The sequence below is a fragment of the Crocuta crocuta genome, unplaced genomic scaffold (assembly GCF_008692635.1).
Source record: "Crocuta crocuta isolate KB4526 unplaced genomic scaffold, BGI_CrCroc_1.0 scaffold111, whole genome shotgun sequence".
Lineage (NCBI taxonomy): Eukaryota > Metazoa > Chordata > Mammalia > Carnivora > Hyaenidae > Crocuta > Crocuta crocuta.
This window is the reverse complement of record NW_027527611.1, coordinates 4,490,288-4,512,814: the sequence shown is the minus strand read 5'-3', so window position 1 is coordinate 4,512,814 and position 22,527 is coordinate 4,490,288. Positions and strand designations below refer to the sequence as shown.

General features: G+C 44.1%; 1 pseudogene; it reads left to right on the top strand.

Moving 5' to 3' along the window:
• Positions 1-4,001: 4,001 nt before the first annotated feature.
• LOC144238187 (ubiquitin carboxyl-terminal hydrolase 17-like protein 22) lies at positions 4,002-5,316 on the top strand (annotated as a pseudogene).
• Positions 5,317-22,527: the final 17,211 nt, after the last annotated feature.

Below are 22,527 nucleotides of genomic sequence, written 5' to 3'. Positions count from 1 at the left end.
ATTTTTAAAAAATTACCAAAAAACATAGTAAAAATAATTTTTAACACATTTTAAAGGAAAATAAAAATAAAATTTTCTTTCTTTATCCAAGAAAAAGAATAGACAAAGAAAAAAACAATTAAAACAAAAGCAAGTAAAAAAAAAACACAGAATAGATGGCTCAGTAAACAGAATGAAACCCAAAAGAAGTTACCCTCAAGTATCCCCTAGGACTCAAAACTATGAATCGGTCTATAAGTCATACACTACTCAGGGGAGTGACTTCTGGCGGTCCTCTAGGGGTTGGCTGGCACACCTGGGCGGGGCTTGATGTGACAGCTCCATTCTCCACTAGGTGGCGCTGCTTAGATTACTGACATGGATCAGTGTGGTGCGCGTGCACATGTATGTGCATGCAGGGTAGAGGTGAAAATGGCTTCATACAGCTTCCTAGTTCTGTCACAGGATCTCTGTGTTTTCACCAACCCACAATCAAGCACCCCTCCTTTGTCTCCAGGTTCCATCCACTCCCTGCTTCTATGCTGTGTCCAAGCTGTCAGCCTGCCAGGCAGCACATCCCTCCCAAGGGAAGAAGAGGAGCTGGTCTCAGATAAAGCTCTGTTCCCAAACTCTTAACTTCTGAGGTCCCCACTTAACTTCTGAGGTCCAAGCTGCACCCACTCTCTGGGGCAGGGTCTTGACGAGCAATGGCCAGGTGCCACCTTGCCCCAGAGAACATTCTTGTGATTGCACTGCAGCAGAGGTTCAGAGAGTGTGTGTGGCCAGAAAAATTCGTGCAATAGCTGCAGAGGTTCAGAGATTATGGCAATTCACAACACACAGCCCACACCAGGTTTTAGCACATTCTGGCATCTTTGTTCCAATACCAGCAAACATGGCTGTTCTCCGGAGTCCATTGGGATCTTTGCCTGTGATGAAACCATGTCCTCTACCAAATGCCCTCCAAACAGGAAACTGGTTCTCCTCTTTTGGCTCACAGTCTCCTCGGAGCCAATTGCCTGCTCCTGGGGATTTGCCCTTTCTTCCCACCAGAGCACCACCAGGCACTCAGCTCTGAAACTTCAGACTCTGCACTCCCGTTTATAGAGTCCTAATGGCATTGAAACCCTCTCCTTTATCCATTCTTTCTTGTTTAGTCACTGGTGGGTGTTTCTACTCTTTCTCTCAAACTACTTTTGGGGGGGAGTGCTTTTCCTGTACTTTCCCTCCCCCCACTGCCCTTTCTCTGTCCTCTCTACAAAAGAACAGCTCCTTACCCCCCATGGCTTCTCTCTCCCCCAGTTCACCTCTCCGCACCATATACCGGCCGAGTTCTGTGGCTCAAGTTATGCAGATTATTGTGTTAATCCTCAAATCAATCTCCTATGTGTCCAAAATGGTTTGGTGCTGGTCTAGCTGAATTTCAGGGATGACAGAAGCCTAAACGTCAATGCTGTTCTGCCATCTGGGGACATCAGTCTTAGTTCAAGTGTGTGTGTGTGTGTGTGTGTGTGTGTGTGTGATATGCAAATTTCAATCCAGGAAGAGAAGGTTGGAACCACAATTTCTACATACTGACATATTTGTTGATTTTTCTGCAGCTGTTTCCTTCATGGCTAATGTATGCTGCTCTGTGGGCATTTCTCCTAAGATTCTACTCAATTTAGATCAAATCAAAAATATAACTCATTTAATTTGATTAAATCTTCAAGATCTAAAACCCATTTAGTCAATTTGAACTCTTTCAATTACAAAAATGAAATATTATGAAGGGGTTCTGTAAGCAATTACAAAAACTTGGTGACTTCAAAGAAGATAATTTTATTCTCTCACAGTCTAGAGACCAGAAGTCAAAATCAAGATGCTAGTCAGGCCACATTCCTTCTGAAGCCAAGTCAATTACAAGGACAAAGCATAGTGTTCTATATTTCTTGGCCTCTGGTTACCAAAAAGGATAAATAGACTTTGGGGTCTTTTCTTCTTCCTTCTACTCTTCTTCTCTTTCTTTTTAATATTTAGTCATTTTTGAGAGAGAGAGAGAGCACACAGGAGGGCCAGAGAGAGAGGGAGGCACAGAATCTGAAGCGGGCTCCAGGCTCTGAGCTGTCAGCACAGAGGCCAAAGTGGAACTCGAACTCACAAACCATGAGATCATGACCTGGGGCAAAGTTGGCCATATAACCACCTGAACCACCCAGGTGCCCCTGGTGTCTTCTCTTCTTAAGGTGCATCTCCTCTTCCTAAGCGTTATGCACTTTCAGATTTTTTTTTCTTATTGCAAATTACATGGTGTACCAGCATTACTCGTTTTCTAATAGGAACTGATCATCATAACATGAATGAAAGAATTCTCTTGTCCATTCAAAAAATATTTCAAATTTAAGAACTCAAACAGGTGAATATAGGGGAAGGCAGAGAGGAAGGGAGGGAGGGAGGGAGAGGAAAGCAAATCATAAGAAGCTCTTAAATACAANTGGAGGGACGGTGAGTGGGGATTTGGGCTAAATGGGTGATGGAAATTAAGGAGGTCACTTGTATGAGCACTGGGTGTTGTATTAAGTAATAAATCATTAAATTCTAATCCTGAAATCAATCTCATCCTACATATTAAGTAACTAGAATTTAAATAAAAATTTGAAATTAGAAAGCAAACAAACAAGGGGAGCCTGGAGGGTTCTGTTGGTTAAGCATCCAACTCTTTATTTCAGTCAGGTCACATTTTCACAGTTTATCAGTTTGAACCCCGTGTTGGCCTCTGCACTGAAAGAATGGAGCTTGCTTGGGATTCTCTCTTTCTGTGCTCCTCCTCGGCTTGCTCATGTGGGCTCTCTCTCTCTTTCTCTCTCCCTCTCTCTCAATAAATAAATAAACATTAAGAAAAATAAGAACAAACAGACAATAGAGGGAAAAAGGCACCATTTCAGTAGACCCTGCCATTCTGAAACCTGATCGAGAGATTCTGACACATTAAAGGCACAGCTTAAATGAGGGTGCATTGTTCCCTGGATCTCCAAATTCCAACCTCAAGCTGTAATAAATGTCACAAATATGCAACAAATGTGTCCTGAAACAAATGAACCTAAAACTAGCTTGTGGCGTAATTTCCCAATAGTACCAGTTAAAATTTGGCAAATAAACGATGGATGTAGGATATGTACTGATATTGGGAAGGGAGCTAAAAAAATTAAAATGGTTTTAAAAAGCATGAAATCTGCCACAGGATGTGTTTTGTTAGAATTTCTAGACCACACCTTCGTAGACAAACATGTTTATAAAGACCTTCATGATAGTTGTATATTTGGATCATATGGAGAGAGTTCAGGAAGTTTAGAAGCAAAGCCACGGACAGTAATTATCCCCAAATAATTTGCTGGTGTCACATACATTCTGGCTGGTGGGGAAGAAGTCCTCCTACATGATACCTGAGCTAAATCTGTAAAATGGTTTTCCATATCCTAGACAAATAATATCCATCAGTCCTTGACTCACTTGATAGTACTCTTAAAGCAAAGTGGATTCTCAAAAAGGATTTCCACACAAGTTTGAAACTCTCAAGTCAGTCTGTCCAGAAAGGGAGCAATGGAAATGAGGGAGATGGAGAAAGTGCTGAAATGTGTGTTTGTCCATTGAGGGAGGGCGGGTGAGGAGACAGGCTGGGCTGAGTGGTCTCCTTTCTGCAGAAGAGTGAACACATCCTAAGACCCTTAATCCAATCTCATTCCTGTGGCTGATTGGATGACGTTTCCTAGGCGTGTGGGTGGGGCAAGTTATACAAGAGCTGAGGAGAGGGCCACAGCTGTCATTCTGAGACTAGTCTCCTGAGAGAACCATCGTTCTGCAACATGAGGTTCCACGTGGGAGATCCTGTGAAATTTCTTTCTGGAGACATGGCGGGGGGGTGGGGGGAGGCTGCTTCTCCCTACCACCAAGAAGAGTTTCAGTTCAATGTCTTTCCAAAACTCAAATCTTGCTGGTCAATTACAGCAGGTGCTGAAGGCCACAGGGGACCCACTCTACCTGAGATGCCATCACCATCGTCGCAGACACGCTGCAACCTGCCTAATGGTTGGGATCCCGCGTCAACACAGCTGGCTCCCACCAAGAACACTGTCAGTTGGAGGGGACCTCCTGTGATTGGGGCTGGGGTGCAGAACATGGGGAACACGTGCTATGTGAACACAGCCCTGCAGTGTCTGACATACACACCACCCCTCGCCAGCTATATGCTGTCCCAGAAGCACTCCCGAAGCTGTAGGAAGCAGACATTCTGTGTGCAATGTGCTCTGCGGGCTCACATGACCCGGACCCTCAGCCGTCCCGGAGATGTGATCCGGCCTCCTCCCAAACTGCTCACTGCCTTCCACACACACAGGCAGGAAGATGCCCATGAGTTTCTGATGTTCACTCCGGATGCAATGGAGCACGCATGTTTACGTGAGGATGACTTCAGAGCCTCAGTTTGAGGACCTCACCCTCATTAAGCAAATCTTTGGAGGGTACTAGAGGTCTCAAATCCCGTTTTTGGAAACGGCGTTTTAGCACTTTTGACCCTTACCTGGATATCAGGCCAGCTCAGAGTGTGAGCCAAGTTTTGCAACAGTTGGTGAAGCCTGAAAAGTTGGATGGTGAAAATGCCTATCACTGTAGTACTTGTCTAGACAAGGTACCTGCTTCCAAGGCATCGACTTTGTACACTTGCTCCAAGTACCTAATGCTGGTATTGAAACGATTCTCAGACTCCACAGGCAGCAACCTGGCTAAGGAAGTGCAATATCCTGAGTGCCTTGACATGTAACAGTACACGTCTGAGCAGAAGGCAAGGTCGATGATTTACGTGCTCTATGACATGCTGGTGGATGTGGGGTGGAACTGTCATAGCGGACATTACTTCTGTTACATCAAAGCTGGGAATGGCCAGTGGTACAAAAATGGATGATGCTAAGGTAACCACCAGTGATGTGACTTCTGACCTGAGCCAACATGCCTATGTCCTCTTTTACATCCAGAAGAGCTCATTGGAAAGAGACCAATTGGAGTGAGCCACATCACTCCAAGCTAACCATGCAGACATGGATTTTGGCCCAAAGGAGGCCTGAAACAGACCCCAGCATTACAGTTCCAGAGTTGGAAGATCACGTGGAAGAGACACCAGTCCAACCAATCACGGTAAATCAGTGGAAAGTCCACCAAGAAAGCCACTGTCCCAAGTCTGAATTCAACTTCAGTAAAATAGAATTTGTTCTTCCCACCCATATAGTCCTAATTCACTGGACCAAATACAGAGAGGAAATGGAAAAGGATCATCGGGCACTAAACATCTACCAGCTCAACAACTAGCCAGGGACATCCCACTTCAGAGGGCAACAAACAGTGACAAAGTCTCTTGTTTCACAGGCAGAGCCAGAGCTACTAAGAGGAAGAACAAGAAGGGACAGAGGTCTCAGGAAGGAGTCCAGGGATCTGAGTACAGGCTTTGATGCACATTCCTGCACACAGACACACTCACCCACAAACACTCACTCGCAGCCCCCTTGTAGGACATATTTTGCATGTTGTAGGTGTGTGTGATCTGGACATGTAGAGGGACCATCTATCTGGCTGTGTCCATGGGATATGGCATTCAACTTGACCTGGAGAACACTGAGCTTTATGGCTGGCTGTCTATGATGATGTTATTGGAGAGTTTTGGGTTTTTTGCTGGGTATTTGGAGGATTCCTCCCCTCTATCAGCACTGAGGAGCACTGGGGGGCTATCACAGCCTGAAACGGTCAGAGAAGTGCCCAATTGGGCATGTAGGGTGGAAACAAGGCTGAGCACCTGGAGTCCCTCTGTAAATGACTAATACTCACAGTCCTATCATCCCATTTCTTACTCTCTGTTTAAAGGACATTTGCCCAAAGATAGTCATCTGTGGATACTAGGTAAAGATGTGTTTGGAAATAACCAAACATGCACCAACAGAAGGAGTTTGAAACAAACTCAGTGCTTCCAAACAGAGAAATGGCAAATGACCAAGAAACCGGATGAACTACAGCTCCAAATAAAAGCAGACAGACTTTTCAGAAGTTTTTGTGTCAAAGGGGAGGAACAAAAGGGAACAGTAATTGGTAAGTGTGCAAAGTTTTTACTTGCCTAAATAAAATATTTTGTAAAGCCTAGACATGTCAGTGTGAATACTGGCTAATTGCTTGGAAATGGTAAACAGCAAATAAATGCTTATTTTTTCAGGAGATAAGTGGGTGGAGCCTTATTGGCTCATGTTGATTAAATTAGGTTCTCTTAACAATCGTCCTCCCATGAGCCTGCAGAGAAGATAGTGGAAAGAACCTTCTCCCACCCATAATCCTTCAGCCATCAAGCAGCTGTATCTGTCCCACAGCGTTTGCGCCCACCCCCAATCTGACAATCTCCTACACATGGGAGGAGGCACAGGGATTTCCGGTGAGTTCCATTACAATCTTTGTCCTCAGTTGTACACCTCAGAAAAACAGTCTCAAATGGACAGCTAGGTAGTGATGTGGTATTGAAGGTATTAAAATATGGATGGATGCTCGAAGTCATAATTATATTTCGTGGGAGAGAGACTAAGTACATTGTTAAATGGAAATTAGTGCATGATCCTCAAATTCCTCCTGTGTGAGTGGAGCCATATAGGAGCAATCTAGTCATTTGCCAAGTGCATTGAAAGGTAAATACTTGCTTTTTCAGTTTACACTAAACATACAGACGTCACATTTATTAGAAACTAATGTCAGCATTTGAATTTTGTACAGGAATTCATATTTAATTCTGGATTTTCAAATATCATAGCTGATAGAGGTATACCCTTTTTTCTTTTTTGAAATGTTTTTAAAATTTAAATCCAAGTTAGTTAATAGGGTAGTCTTGGTTTTGGGAGTAGAATTTAGTGATTCATCACTTACATGTAACACCTAGTGCTAATAATCCCCACAAATGCCCTCCATAAAGCTCATCACCCATTTAACCCATCCCTGCACCCATTTCCCCTCTAGCAACCCTTTGTTCTCTATAGTTAAGAGTCTCCAGGGGTACCTGGGTGGTTCAGTCAGTTAAGCGTCTGATTTTGACTCAGGTTATGATCTTGGGGTTCATGAGTGTGAGCCCCACATCGGGCTATGTGCTGATAGCTCAGGGCCTGGACCATGCTCAGATTCTGTGTCTCCTTCTCTCTGTTGCCCCCCCTCACGTTCTTCCCCTCCGTCTCTTAAAAATAAACATAAAAACAAGAGTCTCCAATGGCTTGCCTCCCTCTCTGATTTTATCTTATTTTATTTTTCCTTCCTTTCTCCTATGTTCATCTGTTTTGTGTTTTATTTCACGTGAGTGATGCCATTTCACTTTTTAATTGAAAGAGTTCAATTGAAAGGCTAAATGGATGTTAGATCTTGAATGACTTTAACAAATGAAATCCATTTTCACTTTTGATTTGATTCTAAAGTGGGTAGTGTCTTGGGTAAAATGCAAATAATGTATGTGCACCTGAGCCGTGAAGGGAAAAGCTGCAGAAAAATAATCACTCTAGGTCAACCTGTGATTTTGGTATCCAATCTTCTCTTCCTAGACTGACATCTGCATCACAAACACACATGCACATACACTATTTGAGCTGGATCTCATGAAGACGGCAACCATAAGCATCCATTCAGCTCTCAGGATGACTATGGCCAGCTTCTCCTGGCTGATCTTCTGCCATGTGTTCCACCCACACCCAAGGAAGTTCACACACCTGGCTTTGCAATCCCTAGGGGAGGTCACAAGAAGGAGTGTTGCACGTTGCTCTCTGATGAGCAGGGGGCGGCACTGGCCAGCACACGCATTACATCCTCCTTCCAGGAGGACCTGACATTTGTGCAGTTGCTCAGGCTGGCGGGTCTGAGTCTCCATGCCTTGCACTGCAGTGTGTGCATTTCCAGGGGCATTAAGGGTACCATGAACACTTACAGAAGGCCCAGTGGGCCTAGGATTCCCTCCTTGTGACTCTTAATTTTGACCCTGGACATTGAGCTAAGGTAGAGAACACTGGGCTGCTCAGGTAGCTGCTAATATGTTTCCCACTGTTATAGGAACTTTTCTTTCAAAACATAAATCAAATTCAGTCAAGATATAAGGAACTTTTCTTCCAAAATATAAATCCAATTCAGTCAAGATATTGAATAATAAAAATGCTGACAATTAGCAAACTGAGATTGCATATGGGAAAACCAGTAGGTGCCCTCACTTGGGATGATAATGGAGCAATTTCGGCAATAGGAACACTGTTATTTGATCTAGCCAAATCCAGCCAACCTAAACTTCTGGATTTTTCAAGGAAATCTTAATTCACAGATTCCATCCTTCAATTTTTAAGGATATTAATGAGGCTACAGAAAAGCCAGTATGTCCATATTATTTCATGTTCATCTGAGCGCACAGGCATCCCAAAACATATGCCTGAAAATAGCGAACATTTCATTGTTCATGAGCTTAAAATAAAATTATGTATTTCCTAAACAGTGAATCTTTGACATGGCTCCAATCCACACTTGAAACAAAATATTTAGAAGAAGAAAGCAAAAATGGGTAAAAGAGTTAAATTATATTCTATTTTCAAAATGAATATAATCTGCCAAAGGATCAAGGATACAAAGATAATGACAACCATGAACTTAAAATATACTTAGAAAACTAAACAATTATGGGATGTCATCCACATTTATCTCAAAAGCATTTGAATTTATAAATCACTAACAAAGTATGGAATAGAATGGATACAATGTAAATAAGAGAAAGACATTCCATAAGTAGACAGTAGACACATGAGGAAGATAGGCGATAGATGATAGACATATAGGTAGATGACAGATTCAGAGAGAGATGATATAGAAACAGGTGGTAAATTGGTCTTTTTGAGGCAATTTCCCATCCTGAAAACCCACTTGGAAGATCCTGGGCTGGTCTGAGCTTTGGAGACTGTGAGGAAATAGGTACCACTTACATAAATGGGTTTGAAAAAGGCTTAGAGCGGAAAGCCTCCATCACTAGGCAAAAGCGCCCAAGGTTAGCTAGCGAGATAATGTAATGGAATCAGGAGTAACTTGTTATATCACCTGCAGGAAATTACTTTCCATCTGGTGCCAATGTACCTTGATCACAAACACCACTTGACTCCCAGATCCTTTGCTTCTTAGACACACAAGTTAATGATTACTATCTGATTGTTTTCTCCACATTCACGTGTGTAAGATCTCATTTTCTGCACATTCACCACGTGGGTAATATCTTATGAGCTCAATAAATATGGAGACAAGATGAAAGCCCTCTTTGGGGCTCTTGTCTCCTCCTGGACATCAGCCTCTCTTGCATTCAATTCTTCATCCGCTCTCTTGCTGGACAAGACAGAACTCCAGACCCATAGTCTATGACAGATGGTGATCCTGATGTGATAAGAAGGCAATGTGATTAGAACCCGACATGATTAGAAGAGCTAACATGACAGAAAGCAACGGTGAAGCTGATGTGATTAGAAGAAAAACTAATGTGATAGAAGGCAACGTGATTAGAAGATGGTGGGACCAAGAAGTAGATGTGACAGAAGGGGACGTGATCAGAAGCCGATGTGGCTAAGAAGGTTATGTGACTAGAGGCCAACGTGACTATAAGCTGATGTGGCTAATGAGCTGACGTAACTCAAGGACTGCAGGAGGCTGTGGAACGATCAGAGCTCTAATAAAGAAAAAAAGGGCACTGGACTACAATCTCTCCTGATGAGGTAAGAGAAAAGTGAAACTATATTAGGATTTGCTGTGGTGGAACTTTTGAGAGAATTATTATGGGAGATCTCCTATTCCTAGAACAGAGAAAATACACTCTTATAGCACTCCTTAGATCATTAATGATTATCCAGCAACACTGCCTTTGGTTTCCTGAGCAAGAAACCTTCGAACTAAACATTTGGGAATAAATAGGTAAAACACTAAAGGCATGCCATACCGAAGATGCCAGTGCTCTGCCTGAGGTTATACTTACATGGTCTATAGTCCGTTTGGTCATTCTCCCCCTGAATGCAGATGATGTTTATAAAGATATAGACCCACCCAAAGTAAACAAAAAATTTTCCAAGGAACCTAAGCCTCCTTACTGTCAGCCAGCCCCTTTGACACTCCTATATCCAGAGAGTGCCAACTCCCTCCTTTGTCACCGGGAAAAATCTAACCTTCTAAAGGAACAAAAGACTCCCTCTGATGACATCCTTAGATGCTACAACCTATTAAGAATGTCCTTATGGTGTTTACAGATGCCTCGGGGGAAACTCACAAGGGTTCTTGCTTTTGGAAAACTGGAAAAAACTGGGAACATATATTATACACTGGACCAGGCTTTACCTGGCATTCAGAACTGTGAGCCATATTATTAGCTATAGAAACCTCGTCCCGACTCTTAAACATTGTCTCCGAAGGAGCAAAGATCACCTACTTCATTTATTTTTTTAAAATTTACATCCAAGTTAGTTAGCATATAGTGCAACAATGATTTAAGGTGTAGATTCCTTAATACCCCTTCCCCATTTAGCCCATCCTCCCTTCCACAACACCTCTGTTTGTTCTCCATATTTAAGACTCTCTTATGTTTCGTCCCCCTCCCTGTTTTTATATTATTTTTGCTTCCCTTCCCTTCTGTCCATCTGTTTTGTATTTTCAAGTCCTCATGTGAGTGAAGTCATATGATATTTGTCTTTCTCTGACTAATTTCACTTAGCATAATACCCTCTTAGTTCCATCCACAGAGTTGCAAATGGCAAGATTTCATTCTTTTTCATTGCCAAGGAATGCTCCATTGTATGTATATAAATATACCACATCTTCTTTATTCATTCATCCATCGATGGACATTGGGGCTCTTTCCATACTTTGGCTATTGTTGATAGTGCTGCTATAAATGTTGGAGTACATATGCCCCTTTGAAACAGGACATCTGTATCCCCTGGATAAATACCTGGTAGTGCAATTGCTGGGTTGTAGGGTAGTTCTATTTTTAACTTTCTGAGGAGACTCCATACTGTTTTCCAGAGTGCCTGCACCAGTCTGCAGTGCAAAAGAGATCCTCTTTCTCTGCATCCTTGTCAACACCTGTTGTTGCCTGAGTTGTTAATGTTAGCCATTCCGATAGGTGAGAAGTGTTATCTCATTGTGGTTTTGATTTGTATTTCCTGGATGATGTGTGATGTTGAGCATTGTTTCATGTGTCTGTTGGCCATCTTGATGTCTTCTTTGGAGAAGTGTCTATTCATGTCTTTTGCCCATTTCTTCACTGGATTATTTGTTTTTTGGGTGTTGAGTTTGGTAAGTTCTTTATAGATTTTGGGTACTAACCCTTTATCTGATATGACGTTTGCAAATATTTTCTCCCATTCCATAGCTGCCTTTTAGTTTCGCTGATTGTTTCCATCGCTGTGCAGAAGCTTTTTATTTTAATAGGGTCCCAATAGTTCATTTTGCTTCTGTTTCCCTTGCCTCCAGAGACATGTTGAGTAAGAAGTTGTGGCCAAGGTTAAAGAGGATTTTGCCCACTTTCTCCTCAAGGATTTTGATGGCTTCCTGTCTTACATTTAGGTCTTTCATCCATTTTGAGTTTATTTTTGTGTATGGTATAAGAAAGTGGTCCAGGTTCATTTTTCTGCATGTCACTGTCCAGTTTTCCCAGCACCACTTGTTGAAGAGATTGTTTTTATTCCATTGGATATTCTTTCCTGCTTTGTCAAAGAGTTGGCCATACGTTTGTGGATCCATCTCTGGGTTCTCTATTCTGTTCCATTGATCTGAGTGTCTGTTTTTGTGCCAGTACCATACTGTTTTGATGATAACAGCTTTATAATACAGCTTGAGGTCCGGGATTATGATGAATCCTGCTTTGGTTTTCTTTTTCAAGATTGTTTTGGCTCGTCAGGGTCTTTTCTGTTTCCATACAAATTTTAGGATTGTTTGTTCTAGCTCTGTGAAGAATGCTGGTGTTATTTTGATAGGGTTTGCATTGAATATGTAGATTGCTTTAGGTGGTATTGACATTGTAACAATATTTGTTCTTCCTATCAAGAAGCATGGAGTATTTTTCCATTTTTTGTCTTCTTCAATTTCTTTCATAAGCTTTCTATAATTTTCTTTTTTTTTTTAATATTTTTATTTGCTTCTAGGAGAGAGAGAGAGAGACAGCGTGAGCAGGGGAGGGTCAGAGAGAGAGGGAGTCACAGACTCTGAAACAGGCTCCAGGCTCTGAGCTGGCAGTCAGCACAGAGCCCGACGCGGGGCTCGAACCCACGAACCGCGAGATCATGACCTAAGCGAAAGTCGGACGCTTAACCGACTAAGCCACCCAGGCGCCCCTATAATTTTCAGTGTATAGATTTTTCACCTCTTTCCTTAGATTTATTCCTAGGTATTTTATGGGTTTTTAGTGCCATTGTAAATGGGATCAATTCCTTGATATCTCTTTCTGTTGCTTCATTATTGGTGTATAGGAATGCAACCGATTCTGTGCATTGATTTTATATCTACCACTTTGCTGAACTCCTGGATTAGTTCTGGCAGCTTTCTGGTGGAATGTTTTGGGTTTTCCATATAGAGTATCACGTCATCTGCAAAGAGTGACAGCTTGACCTCCTCCTGCCCAATTTTGGTGCCTTTTACTTCTTTGTGTTGTCTGATTACTGAGGCTAAGACTTCCAATACTATGTTGAGTAACAGTGGCGAGAGTGGATATTCCTATCTCATTCCTGACCTTAGGGGGAAAGCTCTCAGGTTTTCCCCATTGAGGATGATATTAGCATTGGGTCTTTCATATATGGCTTTTATGATCTCGAGGTATGATCCTTCTATCCCTACTTTCTTGAGGGTTTTTATCAAAAATGGTTTTTATAAAAATGGTTTTTGTCAAGATAAAGTGCCAAGGAAACTAGTCCCAAGGGGTCACCTAGCATAGGATAACATTCCTCTGAATGTCCTAGCACAGTCAACATTTGAGAGACAGGGGAATGCGGAGGGCCGAGTGTGTAGTGAAGGACACTGGAAAAGGCCGAGTGTGTAGTGAAGGACACATGGTTTCAAAATGAGAAGCTTGGACATGGAGGGTGCTGATGGGCTGACAACAATGTGAAAGTACATGATGCCGGGGGACCCGTCACTTCTTTCTAGGTAAACAAGGATAACTAGGTTATGAATGAAACAGGCATACACAGACATGTCTATTTTTCCTAGAGTAAATAGACTGTGTATTCTGAAGAGTCTATCTCTATATACATACTATTTAAAAATGTATGAAAACGCTAAAGCACAAGGATTAGTTCCTAGTGTCTAGAAATGATGACCACAAAACTGACTGGATGGATTGGACTAAAGTGCTTGAGATGGTCACGTGACTTTGGGTCAGTATAAACATCAGGGAGGGAAGGAAGTGTCCCTTACTGACCGTTCATTGGGCACGTCGGATGCTGAGTCTCCTCCACTGGAGTCTGCCTGCTACCCACCTTTCTGAGTCTCTACTGACACACAGGAGGAGGAGGACATTTGCATTTCAGGTAGGTTTCTGGACAATTTGGGCCTCATATTTAGCTCTTAGAGAAATAGGACAGTGAGGAAATTACATGCTGTGATATGTGTTTGCTCACCAGGTTAAGGACTCTTTAGTGTTGAATAGTATTCTGAGAACAGATATGGATGAAAGGCATGACTCTAAATGTTCCTGATGAAATGAGGTTCAAATTCCAAAAGAAATGAACCCCAGAGTGTGACTTGTATGGAGTTATGCAGGCGCAGTGACAAGCATCCTGCTCAATTTCACTGTAGGGACTGAAAGCTTAAAGTATTAGCTTGTTTACTGGAAGTTAAGATACTTGTGATTCAGAGTGGGGCTCTGAAAAGAAAACATTAAGTAAAAGAGTTCAGACCCTCTGTTGGGAAGCTTCCAACCGAATAGAGGAGAACTTAGGTTTTTGGAAGTAAATTTGTATTTGAAAATGGCTTCCTCTTGTGCAAAATGGGAAATTCAGATTTAAGAAATTTTTTTTTCACATTTACTTATTTTCGAGAGACAGAGCATAAACAGGGGAGGGGCAGATAGACACACACACAGAATCTGAAGCAGGCTCCAGACTCTGAGCTGCCCATATGGAGGCCTACGTGGGGCTAGAACTCACAAACCGCAAGATCACGACCTGACCCGAAGTCGGATGCTTAAGCGACTGAGCCACTCAGGTGCCCCAGAAATTCAGATTTTTGAGAGACAAACATGCTTCCTTTTCCACATTCAACTCTGTTTGCCACAGATAGTGTTGCCATAGCATTGATTCTGGTCTCCGTTGGGGTCAGGACTTTGTGTAGCTTTGCTTCCAGAGTACATTGTGAGATAACTCAGGAAAGTCTCCCCAGTTAGTCACTCAAGATCACCTCACCTGCCTTGCCTGAGGGTGCCCTCCTGGGGGCAGGTCCTTGGGAAAGTGTGTAGAACATGCAGCAAGGAGAGACCACACAGTTGAGGACTATGTTTGACTTGGTGGTTATGACACCACTCTCATGCCTCTTGGGAGAAGAAGGTACATGAAGGAGTCTTATGTCTGTGTGAATGACTGTCCTTTTTCATTAGACTCAGGAAATCCATAAATCCATATCCGAGGAAGGCTCACGTGAACCTCCAAGGAGGTGAGGCAGATGACGGGTGGTCACTGTTGACCAATTCCTTACAGTTCTTTGTGTGATCCCATTTCTCCATTTATAAATTAAATGTTGGTGTCACAGAGGAATCTTGTGTTCAATAGGTGCTTGGATTTCAGTATAAGAAACTTCAGAGAAAGACAGCACCTCCTAAAACATACATGCTTCTCTCCATCTGCGTCTAGGGATGAGGTCCTCTCCAGTTGATTCTGCTGAGATCCCCTCACAGGGGGAGAAGATGGGAAAACCTTGAAAACACTTTTCCAACTCTGACACAGTGCTCAGTGCTTTCTTGCCCCTAGCACTTGTCACTCTCCCTCCAGCTCAAGGGTCTATGAAAATGCCATACCGTTTGTTTGGGGTTTCCTCAACAGAGAGACCAAGCCCACATTTGTGTTCACCTTGATCTGTACAACATCCCAGGTGATGGGGAAGAGCACAGGGTATCAGAACTGCTGTGGCTAAGGCTCTTGCTTGTGCCACCACAATAAGTCATTACAGGCTTAACTCTTACATTTTTGACTTGATGTTTTGTCTGCTACTCTGACACTTGGCAACTCAGATCTCTCTCCCCAAGGTCAGCTCAGCTCCTGCCAGAAGAAACACATAAACTGTCCTGGGCCATGGGGGTGGGGAGATGCTGAAATGAATTCCATGATGGGACTGTTAAAAGGGATGAAGCATCATGTGGGCTGGCAGAGGGTGCAGGCACAGGGAATGTAGACTTTTGAGACTGGCAAGAACTCCTGGCAGAGGGATTAAAAACACGTGATGACAGACATGGGTCATGGGCACAGAGGTTGGAAGTATGTAGAGGAGGACATGGCGTTGGTGATACTGGAGAACAGATTTGGGCTGCGGGCACACGGGGTGGAGGCCCTGGAGGGCACACACGGCTGGCAGGCACAGGATTTAGGAGACAAGAGGGAAGATATGGGACCCAACTAATCAGTGCTTAGGGGTACATTTAGAGATTGACATGGACATGTCTGAATAGAAGTCAAGACTCAAATCCGTCATGTCAGCTTCCTACTCAGGAAGTAAAAAAAGAACACAAATACTGGAAGAATACAGAAGTAAAGAAAATAATAAAGATAAGAGTATATAATAATGACATAGAAAAAGACCATATAAAAATCAACAAGGGTAAAAGTTATTATTGCTAATAATAATATTCATAAACCAGTAGTAAACGTGCTAGGGAAAAGAAAAGGAGAGTAAAGCAAACTACTGATATTAGATAGTCCAGATATTCTCTACAGAGCCTGCAGACATTGACAAGACCAGGATACATTCTGCCCATAACCAGTCCACTTCCCTGCAGGGTCCTTCCCGTGGAGCACTGCTTCTTTCCAGGCCATGAGCCCAGGATCCCCACATAAATGTGCAGTGAAAGGGTACACCCTTGCCAAGTTTCCCCATATCATGTTAAAATATACAACATGATTCTTTGGTACACATACATATACACTGTGATGTGGGATTCCCACAGTCAAGTTAATTAACACATATATCACCAGTTGGAAATCCAAGTATACTTCTGACTCCCCCCAGACTGAGTTACTAATAGCTTAGTGTTGCCTGGAAGCCTTCCCGGTAATGTAATCAGTCAGTTATCATGTATTTGCAGGTTATGTGTATATTACACACTGTATTTTTACAATGAAATAAACTAGAGAAAAGAAACTGATATTGAGACAACAAAAGGAAAATACATTTAGAACATTCTACTATATTGAAAAAAAGCCATGAATAAGTGGTCCCATGAAATTCAAACCTGTGTTGTTTAAGGGTCAACTGTGTGTGTATATACATACATACGTACATACACGTGTGTATGTGTGATGTCTTCTCCAACAGCATCCAAACAGGCCTGTGCTTGTCTACGCAATCAAGGAGACATCTACCCTGGGCCCTATTCTCACGAGCCAGCTACTGGGAAAGAAATCTGTTACGAGACTCATGTTCCCTACAGGGTCTCCATTAAAAGACCTGAATGGAGCTTCATCTCACTTCATGGACAAAAGATAAAACAGTAAGTGGCTGTCACTGGCACCCCTCTGCCAGCATCCAAGCATTCTGGCCAGGATCCTGCCCTCATCATCATGCAGACAGACAATAGGCCCTACATTTGCTCCCATGATGTTCCTCAGGCTGCCTCTAAACCACGTGGCCTGAGCCAGTCCTAACCCCTCAGACACAAATCAAGTGTCATAATATGACCTCAACACTGGACTCACAGCCTGCTGCGTGTATTTTGGGCCAGGACTCTAAGCTCAGCCTCGAGTCATCGGGCAAGAGATCTGACCAGATGGCCATCCAGCTTTGCCATAAGCCCCCAAATAAACTAAGACAAATTCCATTCCAGATCATCCAGGAGAGTACTCAGAGACCTGATTTGGAGGCTGTCCAGACTCTCCAGTTTCAGTCCACTACAAATGGACTTAGACCAAAGCAACACCTTCACGTGACCAGGAAGGTACCAGCCCAGGTCCTTAGCACTGACCTCTGGCCTCCAGGCAACACACGTGCCCTTGAATACTGTCATACCTGCACCGTGCCCCCTCCTTCACCATCCAGCCATGTTCTTGGCTGTCTCTCAGAATGGTCTTCACTGGATAAAACAATGGTTGATGGAGCTCCAGATCCATGGTGGCTCTCATTCCATCCTCCTGGAAAGCAGGAGCCCTCAGTTTTTGCAGACACTGTCCCTCTGTCCCCTCGAGTGTTCTCTGTGAAGACCTCTGGTCTCCTCTCTGAAAAGGACTGGGAGCATGTGACTTGGGAGGACTGTAAAGTTGACAGGAGGAAGATGTAGGAATAGCTGTTTCTGGTTATGCAGGGCTTCCTCAGCTGTAGTATGTGTGCAAATGGCAGAATATTCCAGATAATGCTTGGGGGACCCACACACAGACACTACATATTTAGTTATGTAGACTTAAATCATATGTATGTAAATGGAACTTATTAAACTGGCATATAAATTATTTTTAAATCAATGAATTTTACTAAAAATTGGTCAAGTTGTATAAGTAGGTTTTAAACTGTAAATAGAATACTATGAAATTAATCAGCATTTGGTCTGCAAATGATTAAATTTTGATAAAATCTGGGAAAAGGACCTATCTTTATGGTGTGCATCTTTTCAGTAGTGTCCAGAGTTTTTGACTCTGCTGAAGTGTTTCAGTGGATATCGTGGTGGGGAATATTGTCTTGTACATTTTGATTATTAAACATCACTAAAACTATGTCTTTTATTTTTTATTTATTTATTTTTTTATTTATTTTTAGGAGATAGAGAGAGAGACAGCGTGAGCAAGGGAGGGTCAGAGAGAGAGGGAGATACAGACTCCGAAACAGGCTCCAGTCTCTGCGCTGGCAGTCAGCACAGAGCCCAAGGCGGGGCACGAACCCACGAACCGCGAGACCACGACCCAAGAGAAAGCCGGACGCTTAACCGACTAAGCCACCCAGGCGCCCCTAAAACTATGTCTTTTAAAAAGTATTTCATCGTTAATAAAATTCTTACAAATATGATATACTATACAAGTATTTTAACTTTCAAGCATTGGAGGTCATTTTGTAAATTATTTTTATTCGTCAAAGTTAATTTATCTGAGAATAAAAAGGAGCTTGGTAGGACATGTATCTTATTAAAAACACTGAATCTTAGGCACAAATCAGCCCCACTGCATCAAGATATTCATATAAACAATATCCCTAAGTGGATCTTATGTATATTAAATCGTGACAAGCACTGCATGCAGACTGACTGGCAGTTTTCCTCAAACTGGAAACAGTTGTTGGGTTTTAATACTTTTTGTTCTCTAGACACTACCCTACACCTACCAATTATTCGCTGTTGGTTTGTTTTAAAGCCTGGGCCTCGAGACTTTAAGTTCTCCAGAAGATGGCAATGGGCAGCAAAATTTGAGAACCACTGGAACTGGTGAAGATATTGCAGCACACGCATGCTGTCTATATTTTCTAACTTTGGAAAAACCCTGACTAGCATCAAGGAAAGTTGTATGGCTCTGGATGACAAGGATTTCCTTCTGAAGAGCAAGTAACTCCTTCCTCCCTGTCTAGCACTTACCTCAAAGGTGCTTTGTTCTTTGGACAGAAATTGTGTCCATGAAGTGCAAGCTGCCTCCTGTAGAACGAGAAAACGTCCGTGAAAAACACAGGGAAAAGAAAGAAACCCAAAGTGGGACCAGCCCCAAATCCACTGTAACCCATGGAATGGTCCAGTCCCCATGTTGCTTGGGTCACGGGCTGGTTATTTTTCATGCTAGATCGTGCTCTCATCGTCTAAATCCTGCCTCATTACTGTATCACAGCTTTTCACAAAAACAAAGTAACATAGATCTTCATTTCTGGCAATAATGAAAGGTTCTGGGGGCGCCTGGGCAGCTCAGTCAGTTAAGTGTCTGATTTTGGCTCAGATCATGATCTCATGGTCTGTGAGTTCGAGTTCGACAACAGGCTCTGTGCTGACAGCTCAGACCCTGGAGCCTGCTTTGGATTCGGTGTCTTCCACTACCTCCCTCCCTCTCTCTCTCTGTCTCTCAAAAATATAGAAACATTTAAAAATTAAAAAAAAAAAAAAAGAAAGGCTCTGGAGAAGCACAGAAAATTCCTCTTCCTCCTGGAATCTTTGCATGACCACCGGAGTTAAAGAATTTTAGGATGTGGTTGGCTCAGTCGCTTAAGGGGCCAACTTCAGCTCAAGTCATGATCTGACCACTCATGGGTTCCAGCCCCTCATCCTGCTCGGTGCTGACAGCTCAGAGCCTGGAGTCTGCTTGGGCTCGCACTCTGTCCCTCCCCCACTCACACTCTTTCTCAAAAATAAACATTAAAAAAAAAACTTGAAATGTTCATGTAAAAGAATAGACATCCCTAACAAATAAGCCTGCAACTACTGAAAAGCTAATATTTTCTTAGTTAACAACAAAATGACTTATTTCCTGAAAAATACATACTTTTTTTTTTAATTTTTAAATGTTTATTTATTTTGAGAGAAAGAGTGTGAGCAGGAGAGGGGCAGAGAGAGAAGAAGACACAATCTGCAGCAGGATCCAGGCTCTGAGCTGTCAGCACAGAGCCGGATGTGGGGCTCCAACTCACAGACAGACCGCAAGATCATGACCTGAGCTGAAGTCAGTCGCTTAATAGGCAGCCCGAAAAATGCATACTCTATTTTATCTATTTAAAAATAGTTTATTATCAAGTTAGTTTCCATATAACACCCAGTGCTCATCCCCACAAGTGCCCATCACCCCCCTTCCCCTCTCCCCACATCCATCAGTCCTCAGTTTGTTCTCAGCATTCAAGAGTCTCTCATGGTTTGCCTCCCTCCCCCTCACCCACTATTTTTCCCCTTTTTCTCCCCCACAGTCCTCCGTTAAGTTCCTCCTAATCGTCCTATACGTGCAAACATATGGTAGCTGTCCTTCTCTGCCTGACTTATTTCGCTCAGCGTAACACCCTCAAGGTCCGTCCATGTGGCTACACATGGCCAGATTCCATTCTTTCTCATTGCCATGGAGTATTCCATGGTATAGATAAACCACATCTTCTTGATCCATTTGTCAGTTGATGGACACTTAGGCTCTTTCCATGTTTTGGCTATTGTTGAGAGTGATGCTATCTATGAACATTGGGGCCCATGTGCCCCTATGCATCAGCACTCCTGTGTCCCTTGGGTCAATTCCTAGCAGTGCTATTGCTGGGTCCTAGGGGAGTTCTGTTGTTAATTTTTTGAGGAACCTTCACACAGTTTTCCAGAGGGGCTGCACCAGTTTACATTCCCACCAACAGTGTAGGAGGGTGCCCATTTCTCCAAATCCTCACCAGCATCTATAGTCCTCTGATTTGCTCCTTTTAGCCACTCTGACTGGCATGAGGTGGTATCTCAGTGAGGCTTTGATTTGGAAAAATACATACTTTAAATGCTTCATAAATAGAGAACAAAATCATAAATATCTCATATTTTTCAAGTTATACTAATAGGAACAAAGATATGAAAAGATTAAAATGTTTTAGGACGATTTAAGCAAATTATGGAGTGCCATCCTCATTTAACCCAAAGATATTAGAATTCATAAATCTTCTGTACAAGTTCTTTTTTTAAGTGTGTTTTTGAGAGACACAGAGTGAGCTCGTGTGTGTGCACACACAAGTGGGGCAAGGGCAGAGAGAGAGAGAGAGAGAGAGAGAGAGAGAATATCTCAAGTAGGCTCTGCACTGTCAGCACAACGCTCCATGTGGGGATCCAACCCACAAACGGATGATCACAATTATCAGCTGAAATCAAGAGTCCAAAGCTTAACCTTAGCCCACTGAGCCACCCAGGCACCTCATCATCTGTACAAATTCTAAACAGGAGAAAGCAAATGTAAAGGAGTTCTAGTCCATGTAGGAGCCCAGGGCTGTGCCAGAGGCTGTGCCTCTGCCTTCNTACTGGGTGTGGCCTCCATCGCCCGCGTTCTACCTGCTGGTGCCCTGGCCAACACAGACAGCCCCTTATGCTCCTCCTGCTCGACGCCCCTGCCCACCAGGGACCCGGACACCACCAGACCCCCTTCTNTCTCTGGGCTGGACGCCCCCGCCCACAGGGGTCCCAGGCCACAACACACCCCCTGCTCCTCTGCTCCACGTCCCCGCCGACCCGGTTCCCCGGACACCACCAGCCACCCTTCTCTTATCTGCTTGACGCCCCCCTCCTCCGGGTCTCCGGCTATCACAACCCACGTGCTCCCGATAGACTCGCAGCAAACACTGAGAAAAAGCTGTTTGTGACAAAAGTCCTTTCAAAGAGGTTGAGAAAGAAACATCTCAGCCTTTATTACGTGTCCTCCACACTGCATGCTTGAACCTTAAAGTAGCTGAAGAACTTGCAGAAACGAAGCGGTCCGCACACCCGCGCGGACGTAAGGAGGCCCCGCGCGAAGGACGGAACGGAAACGGTGCACCCGGGCGGAAGGAAGTGCTGAGGCCTCTCACAGTGGTCCCGCCCCCTCGGGACTCCGCGACCCGCGACCCGGAAGCGCTCTCTGGGGCCGCATCTCCTCGCGAGTGTGGGCTTGTAGCGTCTGGCTGAGGTCTGCGCTTCGCGGCCCCATCCTGCCCCTGAGTCCAGGGCTGGGAGAGACAAGGGTCCCGGACGCCATGCCGCTGGTTATGCCTGCTTGGGTGTGTTTACGATCCGCCGCAAACGCTCCCCCCACTCCGGGGACTGTCTTGATTGTGTCCCTACGAACGCGGGGGTGGGAGCGGGACTGGGCGGACCGGGAGGGGGAGGGGGTATAGAAGTGGACGGATCCCTATGAAGGTGAGGGTGCGGGGGAGGGTGACGGGTACAGGAGGATGTGAAGAGGAGTGACGGGCTCTGTGAACGTGGTGGTGCGCGCTGGGAAGGTAGGATGGAGAAGGGAGGGGGTGAAGAGGGGTAATGATAGGTCCCTGTGAACGTGGGGGAGGGGTTGATGAGGGATGAAGGGTCCCTCTGAACGTGAGGGTGCGGGGAGGGGACAGGGCGGAGGAGAGTGTGAGGAGGGGTGACGGGTCCCTGTGAACGCGGGGGTGCGGGTGTGAAGAGGTATGACTGTCCCTGTGAATGTGGTGTTGCGCACTTGGAAGGGAGGATGGACGACGGGGGAGGTGGTATAGAGGGGTGACGGGTGTCTGTGAACACGGGAGTGGGCGCGGCGCAGGGAATGAACGTGCAGGGGAAGGTGTGAAGAGAAGTGACGGGTCCTCGTAAACACGGGGGTGCGCGGGGGTGGGCGTACCGTGCGGGGGAGGAGGTGTAGAGGGGTAACTGGCCACTGTGAGCGTGAGGTT